The following is a 16,554-nucleotide window of genomic DNA, read 5'->3' on the forward strand; positions in this document are numbered from 1 at the left end:
TTAGTGTCTTGTTCATTCTTTTTGCAACTGCATTCTATTGTGGAGAATACAAAGTTGTCCTTTGTCTATTAATGCCAGAGTTTACATAATCTATCAAAATCATTAGAGAAAAATTCATCGCCATTATCAATCCTCAAAGATTTAATTTTCTTTCCAATTTGCAACTCGTCCATTGCTTGAAATTATTTATATTGACTAAAAAATTCATATTTTCTCTTAAAAAATATACTGATATCCTATTGAAATCATCAATACATAAAACATAATATGTGGATTTTCTAATCGAAAGAACATCTATAGGATCAAATACATTAGACTGAATAAGATCCAAAACACCACAAGATTTATGAGAACTCAAGTAAAATTGAACACATTTCTATTTTCCATAAATGCAATGCTCACAAAAATCAAGTCAAGATTACAATCATTCAAACCTTTAACAAGGTTTTTATTTTTCAAGGTTCTTAGACCCTTTTCTCTAATGTGGTCTAGTCTCTAGTGCCATAACATAGTCTTCTTTGTAGGTAACTTTTCTTCAGAACAAAGAACGCCCTTGGGTACCCAAAATTCATGTCCATTCATTGAAGGTGTGTTGGTTAATAATTTTATTCCCTTCAAAATATAACAATATGACTCCTAGCCCTTGATTAGAGAACAAACTATTAACAATAGTCAGAGAATTTGTGTTTTGTTTTGCAACTTTCCTCTAAATTTTAGAGGTACAACTCCCTCTTATGATATAAATTTTGGTTTTCTTGGGTGTGCTTTTAACCGAAAAGTGGGAAACACAAAACTTTTAACCAAAAAGTTATAAAGGAGAGGTAATTAACCACAAAGATAAAGAATTTCTTTTCTAGATGATTATCAACCAACCATTTTCATACAATACTCATGCAAAGATGAACATTATACAACAATGAACAAATAGGGAGAAACAATTCTTTAAAAAAATCATCATATTAAAACTTGAACATAAAGTATCCACATAAGAATAATGCATAACCTATCTATTATAGCACAAGTCTAACCATATTAGATAAACTGTTGAGAAGTTTCCATATTCAGAGATAAACAACATAACCTACTTGTCTTCTAGAAACCAACACAAAGTCTATTTTTCTAAACCCCCCCCCCCACACTTTTTCTACTTCCTATTTCCTTATATATCTAAACCCCTTTTCAGTTTTCAAGAAATGGTTTTGTCGAGAGCAACGGTCTTGAAAATGACCATTTTAAATATAATTATAGATAAAACCAAAAATTACTAAAATTAACACTAAAACCTATATCATAAATAGCTACCCAATTCACACTTCTTCTTCATCAAGCACTAGGTTCTGACCTACAATTTGGTTGTCAATCATCTCAACTTTCGTCTCCTCTTCTATAAGTACCTAGTGAATCGCTGAAAATTAATCCTCATCTTCTATGAGTTCTCGAGAGAGGTTGGTAATTTCAAAGAGGATATCATCTTCCATATGCTCGATTCTAGCTAGATCAAGGGACCCTTTCCTTTAAGAACCATTTTCTTTATTGTCTCAAAAATTAATCACCAGGATTTCTTCTAGCAGCTATTTCTTCTTGCAGACGTTATTCATGAATTTTAGCTTTCTCAATAATTTTTCTTAATAAGGTAATTGTCTTTCTATATTCAGCAAAATCAGTTTGTTGTCTCCATGCAAGAGCATGTAGCCCTTGGATAAAATTTCATTGCTTGTTTTCTAACTAATTCAAATTTTGATTATCTTCTTTACTCAAAAGAAAGATGGTGGGCTAAATCACATTTTGAGCATGTTATTGCTAACTAGGCTAAAAAATAAATTACAATTAGTAGTAGCATGCTCATAAGTTGATTCAGCCCACCATCTAAATTATTTGGAATATCTTGGATTATCAAATGGTAATAAAAATTTGATTACCATCTTCCTGACTTCTTTTGAACATGTAAAGAAAGATAATGTCTCTATATGGTGGGTTGAATAAAATTTCGAGCATGCTATTGCTAATTAAGATTTTTTAACATTGCATTCTATAAGAATAGGGTCAAATTGGATAACAATGTCTTCTTCTTTTTTTGCACAAAATAATATAATCACTTGGAATGCTAATGCAATGAGGAAGAAACTCACCAACCTTCAAATTGTTAGCCTTTTTAATTTCACCTCTGTACAGGAAGTGGAAAAGAAGACATGTGAGACTGTATGACATCTTTTCAGGAAAAATAAGTCATCTCTTTTCGAAACTTTTCAGGATCTTCATCAAGAAATTAAAAAGATGAATATTCGGGTTGTATGTCTACCACTGTGTGAGGATTTTATTGTTCCACTTCTTCTACACTAACTAGATTTCCTAAATTTTCTTCAACTTTTTTATATTTTGAATTAAAATCATCCATTGTTGAATCACTAAAAACAAAAACTTCCATGTCTGGATTATGATTCAAAAATATTTTTTCAACTTCTTTTATTTTTTTTTACGTTTTGACTCACTTCATTAATATCAAAGGTAAAATTTTCACATTCGGGAGAAAAAGAAAGTGTAGATATGATGCCATTCATACCTTTTTCCATGTTATAGGGATCATTGTGTATGCATCTATTTAAACTTCAGCAATATGACCATTTTCATATAGAAATCCACACTTGAAATCATCATATGAGCCCCTCAAGAACAAATTCAGGATAAAGGCAAAATTGTTTCTATCTTGCAATTAATCTTCTCCTTTAGGAGATAAATTACTGGGCTTAGTCAATGTTCACACATAGTCTTGTTTACCAAGAATAGATAAGTTATAAGAACCTTTGTCTTGATTTTTTGGTTTTTCCTTAAGCAACCTTAACCTTTCTACTGTTCCTTACATAACTTATGAATCTCTTGTTAAGGCCTTTGAGAAAATAGTATCTATGGCACAAACATCTTAACAATACTGTAGATTTTTAATCTTTAGATGGATGTAATCTTTTCTTTTCAGCCTAAGATATGCTTTCTTTAAAATAATTCCAAAAATAATGGAGTACCTTGTCATCTTAGGCTAATATTTCTTCAATTGTAGGTATAGGCCGTCTGAATTGATTTCTCGCATTTGTCTAGCGATGAACCATATTTTTGGGATTTTAAATTAAATAAGATTGCCAACCTCCATTCTTGGAAAACCACCAATAGGTATTCAAAACAAGAAGGCTCTGATCTTTCTACTTCCCTAGTAGAGTCACCAAAAATCTATTGGGTAATAGTTTGTTTGCTAATCTGGGTCTAGGAGTCATCTTGTTATATTTTAAAGTGAACAAAATTTGTTAACCATCAAGGTGACACCCTCAAATCTTCTGACAAAGTGTCCAGAAATTTACATTTTACACTCAATATTGTATGCCTCTAGCTTATACAAAGTGTCAAATATGACACCTCTAGCAATCACCATAACACTGTTAAACATTTGACATCTTTCTTTAGAAAAGACAACCTGCACAACCGCATCTATTAGTTTTCTCATAGATAATAAATTTCATTTTCATCCAGGGATATGCAACACACTACCAATCCCTTTTATCATACCATTAGGAAACATGATCCTAACTTTACCATGACCGACAATATCTAAATGAGAATCATCACCCAAGTACACCTTACTTCCATTAAATTTTCAATATTTGGAATACCAATATATATTAGAAGTCATATGAAAAGATGTACCTAGGTCAATTAACCATGCATCATTACCTACATGGGTAGCCAAAGATGCAATGAATACATCACCATCTTCCTTCTTGGACTTAGAATCAGAATTGTACGTCTTTTTCTTCTTCTTTTCTTCTTTGCAGTCCCTACGGATGTGTCCTGGTTTACCACAATTCTAGTAGATGACTTGGGATTTCTAGGAGATTTTGATCTCCCTTTGGACTTGGATTTATTGTACTTCTCATTCTTCTTGCCTTTTTCCTTAGGTCTTCCACGAATAGTTAGGGCTTCATTAGAATTTATGGATGCTTTCCTCTAAATCTCTTCACCAAGTAGGGAACCCACCGAATATTTAAACATCGAAACAATATAAGTGCTACTGATGGCCATAACAAGAGAATTCTATGAATCAGGCAAAGATCTAAGTAAGATCTAGAATTTCTCGTCCTTGACTATCTTAACACCAATAGATGCTAATTCATTCACCAACATATTAAATAATTCTAGGTGGTTTGTAACTCGTCCACTCTCTTCCATTCTTAAGGGATACAATTTATTCCTCAATAAAATATGATTTAGTAATGATTTTTCTTGATACATTTCACCAATCTTAGTTCACATCTTCTGTTCAAAGTTGTCCTCATGGACATTGATCAAAATAGAGTCTACCAAAATAGTTTGATTAGAGATTTAAACTTTCATTTTATAACATCATACTAAGTACCCACAGTAGGATCTTTAGGTCTTGAGACATCTGCCTCAACAACATCCCACAAATCTTGATCTATTGGAAAATCTTCCATCTTTAGCTTCCACATCTCAAAATTTCTTCCATTAAATTTCTCCACCTCTATTCTCCATGACAAACTTGACATATAAAAATTATTGCAACAAGATCAAAAAGTGTCATATACACAATCTCACACTCAAATCTAGATTACTTAAAAAACCCCAACAACCCACAATTGAAACAAAAGGTGAACTAGCTCTACTACCACTTGTAAGAAAGTTAGATAGTGGAACAAATTCCTACACTAAGCTTGAGAGGAGGGTGACGTAGAAAATTTTACATATTGTTAAAACATTTACAAAAATTTAATAGAAATAACCATAAATAACATTCATACAACAACACAGTGATTTATCTGGGCAAAATACTTTCGAGAGAAACACCCCACACTCAAAAAATAGCTCAACATATTATTCAACAATCAATTACAAATTAAAATATACCTGCAGAGAAATATCTTCAAAGGAGTACCACTAATCAGAGAATAAGAGGTAACTCAATAGCCATAAGACTCTTACACACAACCTCTATCTCATGAACCTCGTATATAGAAGATACAATCCAAGAAACTGTCAAATGATATTATAAAACTATAGACTAAAACCACCAAATAAACTAGAGCCGATCTTATCTCCATTCTAGATTCCCTATGTATAGCATCCTAAAATTGCGACACTTGCAATTTTGATCGCATTTCGGTCTTCACAATGGCGACGCAACACGAAACCTGAATGGAGACCCCGAAACTAGCTCATGGCACCAAAAACTACATTTTTCAAGCACCCTGGCCTGATCCTCCTTGCAACCTGTTGTCTCAGGAGGTGGGACCAAAGCACCCAGCGCCCTGGTCCTTCAAGACCATGGCACCCAGCGCCTTGGTCCCTGGCCCTATTTTGGGCCCAGTCTCCTATGGGGCTTCGGGTCTTTTTGTTTGTAAATTGGAAAATACTCTTTTCTGGTCGGCCCAAGGTCAGCAAAATCAGTCTATCAACCCTAATTGGCAAGTATATAAACTACATTTTTCTCTCTCATTTGGATGGAGGGAAAAAGGCGTGAAAGCGATATTCAAACATTCAAGCACTCAAACATTCAAGCATTCAAGCATTCAAGCATTCCTTCAAGTAATTGATCATTCTAAGTCTCCATTCAAGGCTAAGTGTTGCATTCAAGACAAGGATTCAACCATTGAAGAGGAGATCACATGCTACAAGATATAACATACAACAAACAACAACATCTACACCTTGCATGTAAGAATACAAACATTCTTACAACAAGGTACTAGTACTTGTTTTACAATCATTTACATTTACAGCATTTCTCATTTCCTGGTTAATTCCAAAAATTGGGGTTTGACCTAAGGGAAAACCCCTAATCCCTAACCCCCCAATCATCTTCACTTTTATGTGTGTAGGTTGCAGGTACGCGACTGTAATTGAAGATCTGGAATCCTTGAGCAGAGACGAATAGATCCCCCTTCGTTTTGCGGATTTTTTGGAGGACCGTGTGCACGTCGGGCGCCATCTTCCGGTCAACTTTTGCTCAAATTTGCAGGACAGCGTCGTCTCGACATTTTACTGCTAATTCTAGGTCCGCAGCTTCATCCTATATCCCTATCTTAGTTTATAAGTGAATCTTTCTCACTTTCTATGCATTCCTAGCTTAATCATTCTATCTACATTCTTTACAAAAGAGGGTAGCCTTGTTGTCTTAACCCTTGAAACTCATTTAGAATCCAATCCTGCATTGTGTGGGATTGGATCTTGTGGGTTTCAACCCCTCTTTTGAATCTAAAGTCTCCCCTAAGTGAAAACTGTCAACCCTAGTAACCTCCCTTCTCTCTCCTTGGAGTTGGAAGAGGGGAGAGCAACTAGGGTTTGATTTTTCTGCTTTACATTTTGGTGAACCTGATGTGAACATCCTTTCTGATTATTCATGGTTAGATTTGAAAATTGGATTCCTTGATTACATTTCCCTGTTTGATCTTTTGCAGAATTTTAGAGGTTGATTGCATAAAAACCCTAAATTTTCTTTTTAGTAATTAAGCTTGCAAAATGTTTAATTGTTAATGCTTGTTTTAGATCTACCCTTCTATTACAAATTATCAATTCATATTTGTGCTTTACTTCTGAAAATTAAGTGGTTAAGTGTCAAAACCCTAATTTTTGAAACCCTCTTGATTCAACCTTCGTCTAACAATTTCACTGATCAAAACATCTCCAAATTAGCTGTAACTTTGGATTTCGCAACAAAATCATAATATCTTTCATCCCTGAAAATTTGAAAAAAAGTTGCGAGGATCGTGTGCACTCCAAGTGCCATCGTCCCCGACATTTTTTCCAAAATTTCGAGAGCTAGATCTTACTATATTTTTCTGCTAAAATCTAGAATTTTGGCTGATTTTATCAATTCTAACACTTTCAAAATTACAGTCAAAGTTGGTCTTGTGATTGCTTGGTTTAAGGCTTCTAATCATTCAAAAATTGTTGAAATTCAAATTTTGTGTCAAAATTGTGTTTTTACTGTCCTAAATCTGAAAAGTGTGTTGGTGTTCATTCGAAATTTCAGTACTTCATTCAAATTCTTGCAATTTGTGACTATTGAAATTAAGTGCTTAATTACAACAACTTTGATTTCCACTTTCAAAATTGAATTTTGCGTGAAATTGAGTCAAATTTTAAATTTCAAAACTTGCATTGCTTTTGGTATTCCCTGTAAAATCATAAAATTCAAAATTTCAGTTTCCCTCTCTTTTTCAAAATTCAAATTTTGCATTTTTCGACAATCTTGGTAGGGTTCAATTTTGAGATTGCAACTTTAATTTGGCCTATCTACAGATCGTAAAATCACTCAATTTTTTCAGGTTAGCTTTAAAATCATCATAACTTTCATCCCTACAAATTTTGAAAAAAGTTGCGAGGACCGTGTGCACTCCGAGCGCCACGGTCCCTGACATTTTTTTCCAAAATTTTGGGAGATTGTCGTGATTGCATTTAACAGCTTAAATCCAGAAGATTGGCTGATTTTACTGGAATTTGCTACCTCTAAATTCAAAATCTTTTCTCCCTCTCTAGTGCATGAGTTTTGCAACAATAAGCCCTACTTACACTATTCCCGTTAGACGAAGCCGTAGAATTAAGTCTTTCCGAGGTTTAATTACTGAGGAGATGGAACCTAATTTGCATAGCCTTTTTAACGAGGACATGGGTAATTCCTCTAATCCTCCTAATGATGAAGAAGCTCTCCATGAGGTTTCTGTAGAACAACTTGTGAAATTGGATAACCAATTTGACAATTTTTGACAATGGATGTCTCAAGAGTACCCTGAGAGTCAAGCTCTTCCTTTAATTGAGGGTCTAAAACATATGCTTCAAAGTGATAAGAATGGAATTGATATTTTGCGTGGTATTGCACACATTGTGGATTCGAATGTGATGCCTATAAAGAGTTGTGCCGAAACTTTAGGTTATACACAACCTCCCACTCAAGTCAATCATTCTATTCCTTTGACAACTTCTATTGCTAGCATACCTACTTTTACATCAAACATAATGACTACTTCTATACAAGACATTCCTCCTATGATCACCAGTCATGGGGGCAATCCTTCCTCTTCAATTAATCCTCTTCCTTCATTTAATCCAACTTCTTCATTCATTCCTTCAATGAGTGTCCCTATTACATCTCCACAAATGAACATGACGCAAGGGGGCAATTCATTCAACGATTCCATTCCTCCTTGTAGTGTTCCTCCTTTCCAATCCTCTCCTATGATTAACTATCATAATGTCCCGCCACCTTACTCTTTACCTTCTTTCAATAACATAACACCTCCATCTCAATCTAACACATCTAATATGAATTCTTCGACTGAAGTGACCATTAACAATCTTGCACAAACTGTCTCTTCTTTGCAGCAACAAATTGCCTCTATGAATCAATCTAAATTTGGTGTGCCCACATTTGGTGTTGCGAGCCCACTTTCTCTTGACATTTTTCAAGCTATCCCTCCTAAACATGTTGAAATCCCACATTTGGAGCTTTATAATGGTAAAGGAGATCCTCTAACACATGTTAAGACTTTTCAAACAATATGTACCGATTTTGCTTATGACCAAAGGTTGCTTGCAAAACTGTTTACTAGAACATTAAGAGATAAAGCCCTACAATGGTATTGCTCATTGCCTTCTTATTCTATTACTTCTTTTGAACAACTTGCAAATGCTTTCATTCAACAATTTCAAAACAATATAAGTCCTAAAGTTACTTTGATTGATTTAATGCATTGTAAACAAGGTGTTAAAGAAAAAGTGACTGATTTCATTGGTAGATATAAGCATTTGTATGCTCAAATGTCTTTTCCAGTGCCTGACAATGATATTCAAAGAATCTTTATTTCTAATTTACAAAAAGATATTCGAGACAAACTTCTATTTTCTGAGTTTACTTCTTTCCAACAGTTGTGTGCAACTCTTCACAATTATCAACTGACTGTGAGTCAAATAGAACAATCACATCCTATGGCTCCGAGTGATAAAGGTGATAGTAGTCAACAACGATTTGGGAGGTTTAAATGGAACAGAGATTCTATCAAATTCAATGAAAACATCATCAACAACAATGTGAATGCAGCATCAGGTGTGCCTCCTATTTCTAAGTTTTTCAAGAAAGAAAGAAAGTTTACTTCTTTGAATGAATCATTGCATAGTATTATGAACAAGCTATTGGAACAAAATGTGCTTACTCTTCCTCCTATAAGGAAAATAGATCCTGCAAAGATTACTTCACCTTATTTTGATAACAAATCTTTTTGTCAATTTCATTGTCAACCTGGGCATGATACTGAAAAATGTTTTGCTTTAAAGGGTAAAATTCAAGATTTGATTGATAATAATACTATCTCTATTTTTGGAGTGAATGATAAAGGCAACACATTTGTAGCTCCTCCTAACCAAAATCTTCAGAGTTTTACTGATCCATTACCTTCTCATACCTCTAATGCAATTGAGACTAATGATTCCTCTTTCTCATCTGATGGTCTTGTGTCTATGACTCCGAATGTGATTAACTTTGTAGAGCAGCAAGAAAACCCTAAAGAACCTTCCATCACATTTGATTCTAGTGAAACTATCAGGGCACCTGATGGTCCTTTATACATAGTTGCAAAAGTCAAGAATACACCTTGCCGTGGAGTGCTTATTGATCCTTCATGCATGGTTAATGTTATTACAGAAAAATTTCTTTTTACTTTGCAATTGAATCAAGTGATCTATGACAAAACAGATGTGATTGTGAAATTATTTGATGCATTTTCTTCTCCTGCAATTGGTTTTATTACGTTACCTATTGAAGTCCATAACAAATTCCTTGATGTGAGCTTTGCTATTATTCCATCTTCCGAACAATTTCGTGTGAAGCTTGGCTATCCTTGGCTATCTTCCATGAAAGCTATTGCTTCTCCTATTCATAAATGTTTGAAATTTCCCCATAATGGTGAAGTTGTTACTGTCAATCATAGTCTCTTTAAACTAGTTAAAAGAACTTCTAGTGTTCCTATTGATTATTTTTCGCCTAAACAATTCCAACCCCTTCCTCCGCGAAGTGATCATCTTTTCAAATCTTATCAAAAGTGGAAAACAAATATGATCTTATCTCTAAGTGAACCTAGAACACCCAAACTTGATATTCCTATCATTCTTGAGAAGGAAGTTCTTCCTTTGAAAGATAAGACTAATGTCTTTCCTCAAGAAGATTCCCAACCCATTCCTATGGATGTGACTATGTCTATGCCTAATAAACTTTCTAAAAGTAGACCTATACCTCCTCCTCATGATGGACTTGGTCTTCTTCCTAAACCAAATATTCCTCCTTTATATGGAGCAGTTCCTCCTCCTTCCTCTTATGGAGAGAAGAGACCTTCCTTTTCTCCTATTATCCAGCCTAAGAGACCACAACCTAAACACCGAAGTGATAAGGATGAGAACATGCCTCCTCCTCAATCTTCTCCACTTCCTACTAAGACTAGACGAAATTGTTCTGCACATGAATGCCGACGAAAGCATCATCTTAGAGCTCAAGCAGTTGCTTCTCAAACTTTGCAATCTCCAAAAACACCTTCAACAAGCATTATTCCATTCTCTCCAAAATCTCCTAAACATAAGATGCATGATGGTCTTGATCCTGTGCGAGTTAAAGATCCTATTTTTATAAATCTTGATGATGATATGGATGAAAATGTTACTTCTCTTGCTTCTGATAGTGAATATGAACTTGTTGATATTGATAACCATCTATCTAATGAATTTTCTAAAGCACTTATCCTAGCTCCTAGACAAGAACAACGTGGCTTGGAACATGAACATAGCCCTTGTTTGGATCTTGTGATAGCTCCATCTACTGTGTTGGATGTTCCTCCTCTAGCGTGTTCCCTGCCTTCCCGAAACATTGATCAGCAAGATTGGGGGGTAGATGACGTGCTAGACTAGTTTCATTAGCATAGCAGATTCTCTCCTCCTCTCTTTTGTTACTTCTTCTATATGTTATTCTCATTCTTCTAATTGTTGTCCTTAGTGTTGTCTACTTGAGGACGATGCAAAGCATTGAGATCTCTTTTGGTCTCTCTCATGTTGACTCAAAAGACACATGTGTTCCCTTCTTCTAGGTGACCTTCCTTGATTGGGGAATGAAGAACAATTATGCATACATACATATGATATACATGAACGATCATACAACATACTGACCCCGAGGAAAGTGAAGTCACCTTGTGCTTTGTGTTTTGTGTCTATTATCCTTGGGTTTATCTCACACTTGGGGGCTAAATCTTTGCGATAACGTGCTCCTTTCCCTTATCATTTCTTATGTGTATCACTACATTAAAGAAATCACCCCCGTTGAGGCATGTACGATCACTTTAACGTAGGGGGGCATACACCCCATCTATCCCTTCAGGATACTTGAAAATTTCTTGGTGAACTTAGCTTTGCCTTGAAAATTTTTGGTATTTCTCCTACATGACTCATAGTGAGGGAACCTTACTACTGATAGTCATGGTTCTCCCTCGTGAATCTTCCCTTTAACTTTGTCAATCAAAGTCGTAATATCCTTAGTCCACTGGGGGCTTGGTGTGTCTTGTGTCCTTGATGTGGTGAAAGTCTTTCAATGTTGTTTCCTTGTACTTTACCGAAAGTATGAGCGTACTCTTATACTCCCACTAAAGTGGGGGCTAAATGTAGCGTCCTAAAATTGCGACGCTTGCAATTTCAACCACATTTCGGTCTTCACGATGGCGACGCAACACGGAACCTGAATGGAGACCCCGAAACTTGCTCATGGCACCAAAAACTGCGTTTTTCCAGCACCCTGGCCTGATCCTCCTTGCACCCTGCTGTCTCGGGAGGTGGGACCACAGCGCCCAGTACCCTGGTCCTTCGGGACCAGGGCGCCTAGTGCCCTAGTCCCCCAGGACCATGGTGCCAAACGCCCTAGTCCCTGGCCCTATTTTGGGTCCGGTCTCCTATGGGGCTTCGGGTCTTTTTGTTTGCAAATTGGAAAATACTCTTTTCTGGTCGGCCCAAGGTCGGAAAAATTGGTCTATCAACCCTAATTGGCAAGTATATAAACTATATTTTCCTCTCTCATTTGGATGGAGGGAAAAAGGCGTGAAAGCTATATTCAAACATTCAAGCATTCAAGCATTCAAGCATTCATTCAAGTAATTGATCATTCTAAGTCTCCATTCAAGGCTAAGTGTTGCATTCAAGACAAGGATTCAACCATTGAAGAGGAGATCACATACTACAACATACAACATACAACAAACAACAACATCTACACCTTCGCATGTAAGAATACAAACATTCTTACAACAAGGTACTAGTACTTGTTTTACAATCATTTACATTTACAGCATTTCTCATTTCTTGGTTAATTCCAAAAACTAGGGTTTGACCTAAGGGCAAACCCCTAATCCCTAACCCCCCAATCGTCATCGCTTTTCTGTGTATAGGTTGCAGGTACGCGGCTGTAATTGAAGATCTGGAATCCTTGTGCACAGACAAACAGATCCCCCTTCATTTCGCGGATTTTTCGGAGGACCGTGTGCACGCCGGGCACCATCGTCCTGTCAAATTTTGCTCAAATATGCAGGACAGCGTCGTCTTGACATTTTACTACTAATTCCAGGTCCGCAGCTTCATCCTATATCCCTATCTCAGTTTATAAGTGAATCTTTCTCACTTTCTATGCATTCCTAGCTTAATCATTCTATCTACATTCTTTACAAAAGAGGGTAGCCTTGTTGTCTTAACCCTTGAAACTCATTTAGAATCCAATCCTGCATTGTGTGGGATTGGATCTTGTGGGTTTCAACCCCTCTTTTGAATGTAAAGTCTCCCCTAAGTGAAAACCGTCAACCCTAGTAACCTCCCTTCTCTCTCCTTGGAGTTGGAAGAGGGGAGAGCAACTAGGGTTCGATTTTTCTGCTTTACATTTTGGTGAACCTAATGTGAACATCCTTTCTGATTATTCATGGTTAGATTTGAAAATTGGATTCCTTGATTACATTTCCATGTTTGATCTTTTGCAGAATTTTAGAGGTTGATTGCATAAAAACCCTAAATTTTCTTTCTAGTAATTAAGCTTGCGAAATGTTTAATTGTTAATGCTTGTTTCAGATCTACCCTTCTATTACAAATTATCAATTCATATTTGTGCTTTAATTCTAAAAATTAAGTGGTTAAGTGTCAAAACCCTAATTTTTGAAACCCTCTTGATTCAACCTTTGTCCAACAATTTCACTGATCAAAACATCTCCAAATCAGCTATAACTTTGGATTTCGCAACAAAATCATAATATCTTTCATCCCTGAAAATTTGAAAAAAAGTTGCGAGGACCATGTGCACTCCAAGCGCCATCGTCCTCGACATTTTTTCCGAAATTTCGGGAGCTACATCTTACTATATTTTTCTGCTAAAATCCAGAATTTTGGCTGATTTTATCAATTCTAACACTTTCAAAATTATAGTCAAAGTTGGTCTTGTGATTGCTTGGTTTAAGGCTTCTAATCATTTAAAAATTGTTGAAATTGAAATTTTGTGTCAAAATTGTGTTCTTACTGTCCTAAATCTAAAAAGTCTGTTGGTGTTCATTCGAAATTTCAGTACTTCATTCAAATTCTTCCAATTTGTGACTTTTGAAATTAAGTGCTTAATTACAACAACTTTGATTTCCGCTTTCAAAATTGAATTTTGCGCGAAATTGAGTCAACTTTTAAATTTCAAAACTTGCATTGCTTTTGGTATTCCCTGTAAAATCATAAAATTCAAATTTTGCATTTTTTGACAATCTTGGTAGGGTTCAATTTAGAGATTGCAACTTTAATTTGGCCTATCTACAGATCGTAAAATCACTCAATTTTTTTAGGTTAGCTTTAAAATCATCATAACTTTCATCCCTGCAAATTTTGAAAAAAGTTGCGAGGACGGTGTGCACTCCGAGCGCCATGGTCCCTGACATTTTTTTCTGAAATTTCGGGAGATTGTCGTGATTGCATTTAATAGCTTAAATCTAGAAGATTGGCTGATTTTACTGAAATTTGCTACCTCTAAATTCAAAATCTTTTCTCCCTCTCTAGTGCATGAGTTGTACAACAATAAGCCCTACTTACACTATTCCTGTTAGACGAAGCCGTAGAATTAAGTCTTTCCGAGGTTTAATTACTGAGGAGATGGAACCTAATTTGCATAGCCTTTTTAACGAGGACATGCGTAATTCCTCTAATCCTCCTAATGATGAAGAAGCTCTCCATGAGGTTTCTGTAGAACAACTTGCGAAATTGGATAACCAATTTGACAATTTTCGACAATGGATGTCTCAAGAGTACCCTGAGAGTCAAGCTCTTCCTTTAATTGAGGGTCTAAAACATATGCTTCAAAGTGATAAGAATGGAATTGATATTTTGTGTGGTATTGCACACATTGTGGATTTGAATGTGATGCCTATAAAGAGTTGTGCCGAAACTTTAGGTTATACACAACCTCCCACTCAAGTCAATCATTCTATTCCTTTGACAACTTCTATTGCTAGCATACCTACTTTTACATCAAACATAATGACTACTTCTATACAAGACATTCCTCCTATGATCACCAGTCATGGGGGCAATCCTTCCTCTTCAATTAATCCTCTTCCTTCATTTAATCCAACTTCTTCATTCATTCCTTCAATGAGTGTCCCTATTACATCTCCACAAATGAACATGATGCAAGGGGGCAATTCATTCAACCATTCCATTCCTCCTTGTAGTGTTCCTCCTTTCCAATCCTCTCCTATGATTAACTATCATAATATCCCGCCACCTTACTCTTTACCTTCTTTCAATAAAATAACACCTCCATCTCAATCTAACACATCTAATATGAATTCTTCGACTGAAGTGACCATTAAATATCTTGCACAAACTGTCTCTTCTTTACAGCAACAAATTGCCTCTATGAATCAATCTAAGTTTAGTGTGCCCACATTTGATGTTGCGAGCCCACTTTCTCTTGACATTGTTCAAGCTATCCCTCCTAAACATGTTGAAATCCTGCATTCGGAGCTTTATAATGGTAAAGGAGATCCTCTAACACATGTTAAGACTTTTCAAACAATATGTACCGATTTTGCTTATGACCAAAGGTTGCTTGCAAAACTGTTTACTAGATTATTAAGAGATAAAGCCCTAGAATGGTATTGCTCGTTGCCTTCTTATTCTATTACTTCTTTCGAACAACTTGCAAATGCTTTCATTCAACAATTTCAAAACAATATAAGTCCTAAAGTTACTTTGATTGATTTAATGCATTGTAAACAAGGTGTTAAAGAAAAAGTGACTAATTTCATTGGTAGATATAAGCATTTGTATGCTCAAATTTCTTTTCCAGTGCCTGACAATGATATTCAAAGAATCTTTATTTCTAATTTACAAAAAGATATTCGAGACAAACTTCTATTTTCTGAGTTTACTTCTTTCCAACAGTTGTGTGCAACTCTTCACAATTATCAACTGACTATGAGTCAAATGGAAAAATCACATCCTATGGCTCCGAGTGATAAGGGTGATAGTAGTCAACAACCATTTGGGAAGTTTAAAATGAACAGAGATTCTATCAAATTCAATGAAAAAATCATCAACAACAATGTGAATGCAGCATCAGGTGTAGCTCCTATTTCTAAGTTTTTCAAGAAAGAAAGAAAGTTTACTCCTTTGAATGAATCATTGCATAGTATTATGAACAAGCTATTGGAACAAAATGTGCTTACTCTTCCTCCTATAAGGCAAATAGATCCTGAAAAGATTACTTCACCTTATTTTGATAACAAATCTTTTTGTCAATTTCATCATCAACCTAGGCATGATACTGAAAAATGTTTTGCTTTAAAGGGTAAAATTCAAGATTTGATTGATAATAATATTATCTCTATTTCTAGAGTGAATGATAAAGGCAACACATCTGTAGCTCCTCCTAACCAAAATCTTTAGATTTTTACTGATCCATTACCTTCTCATACCTCTAATGCAATTGAGACTAATGATTCCTCTTTCTCATCTGATGGTCTTGTGTCTATGACTCCAAATGTGATTAACTTTGTAGAGCAGCAAGAAAACCCTAAAGAACCTTCCATCACATTTGATTCTAGTGAAACTATCAGGGCACCTGATGGTCCTTTATACATAGTTACAAAAGTCAAGAATACACCTTTCCGTGGAGTGCTTATTGATCCTTCATGCATGGTTAATGTTATTACTAAAGAATTTCTTTTTACTTTGCAATTGAATCAAGTGATCTACGACAAAACAGATGTGATTGTGAAATTATTTGATGCATTTTCTTCTCTTGCAATTGGTTCTATTACATTACCTATTGAAGTCCATAACAAATCCCTTGATATGAGCTTTGCTATTATTCCATCTTCTGAACAATTTCGTGTGAAGCTTGGCTATCCTTGGCTATCTTCCATGAAAGCTATTGCTTCTCCTATTCATAAATGTTTGAAATTTCCCCATAATGGTGAAGTTGTTACTGTCAATCATAGTCTCTTTAAA

The sequence above is a fragment of the Cryptomeria japonica genome, chromosome 5 (genome assembly GCF_030272615.1).
Source record: "Cryptomeria japonica chromosome 5, Sugi_1.0, whole genome shotgun sequence".
NCBI classification, from domain to species: domain Eukaryota; kingdom Viridiplantae; phylum Streptophyta; class Pinopsida; order Cupressales; family Cupressaceae; genus Cryptomeria; species Cryptomeria japonica.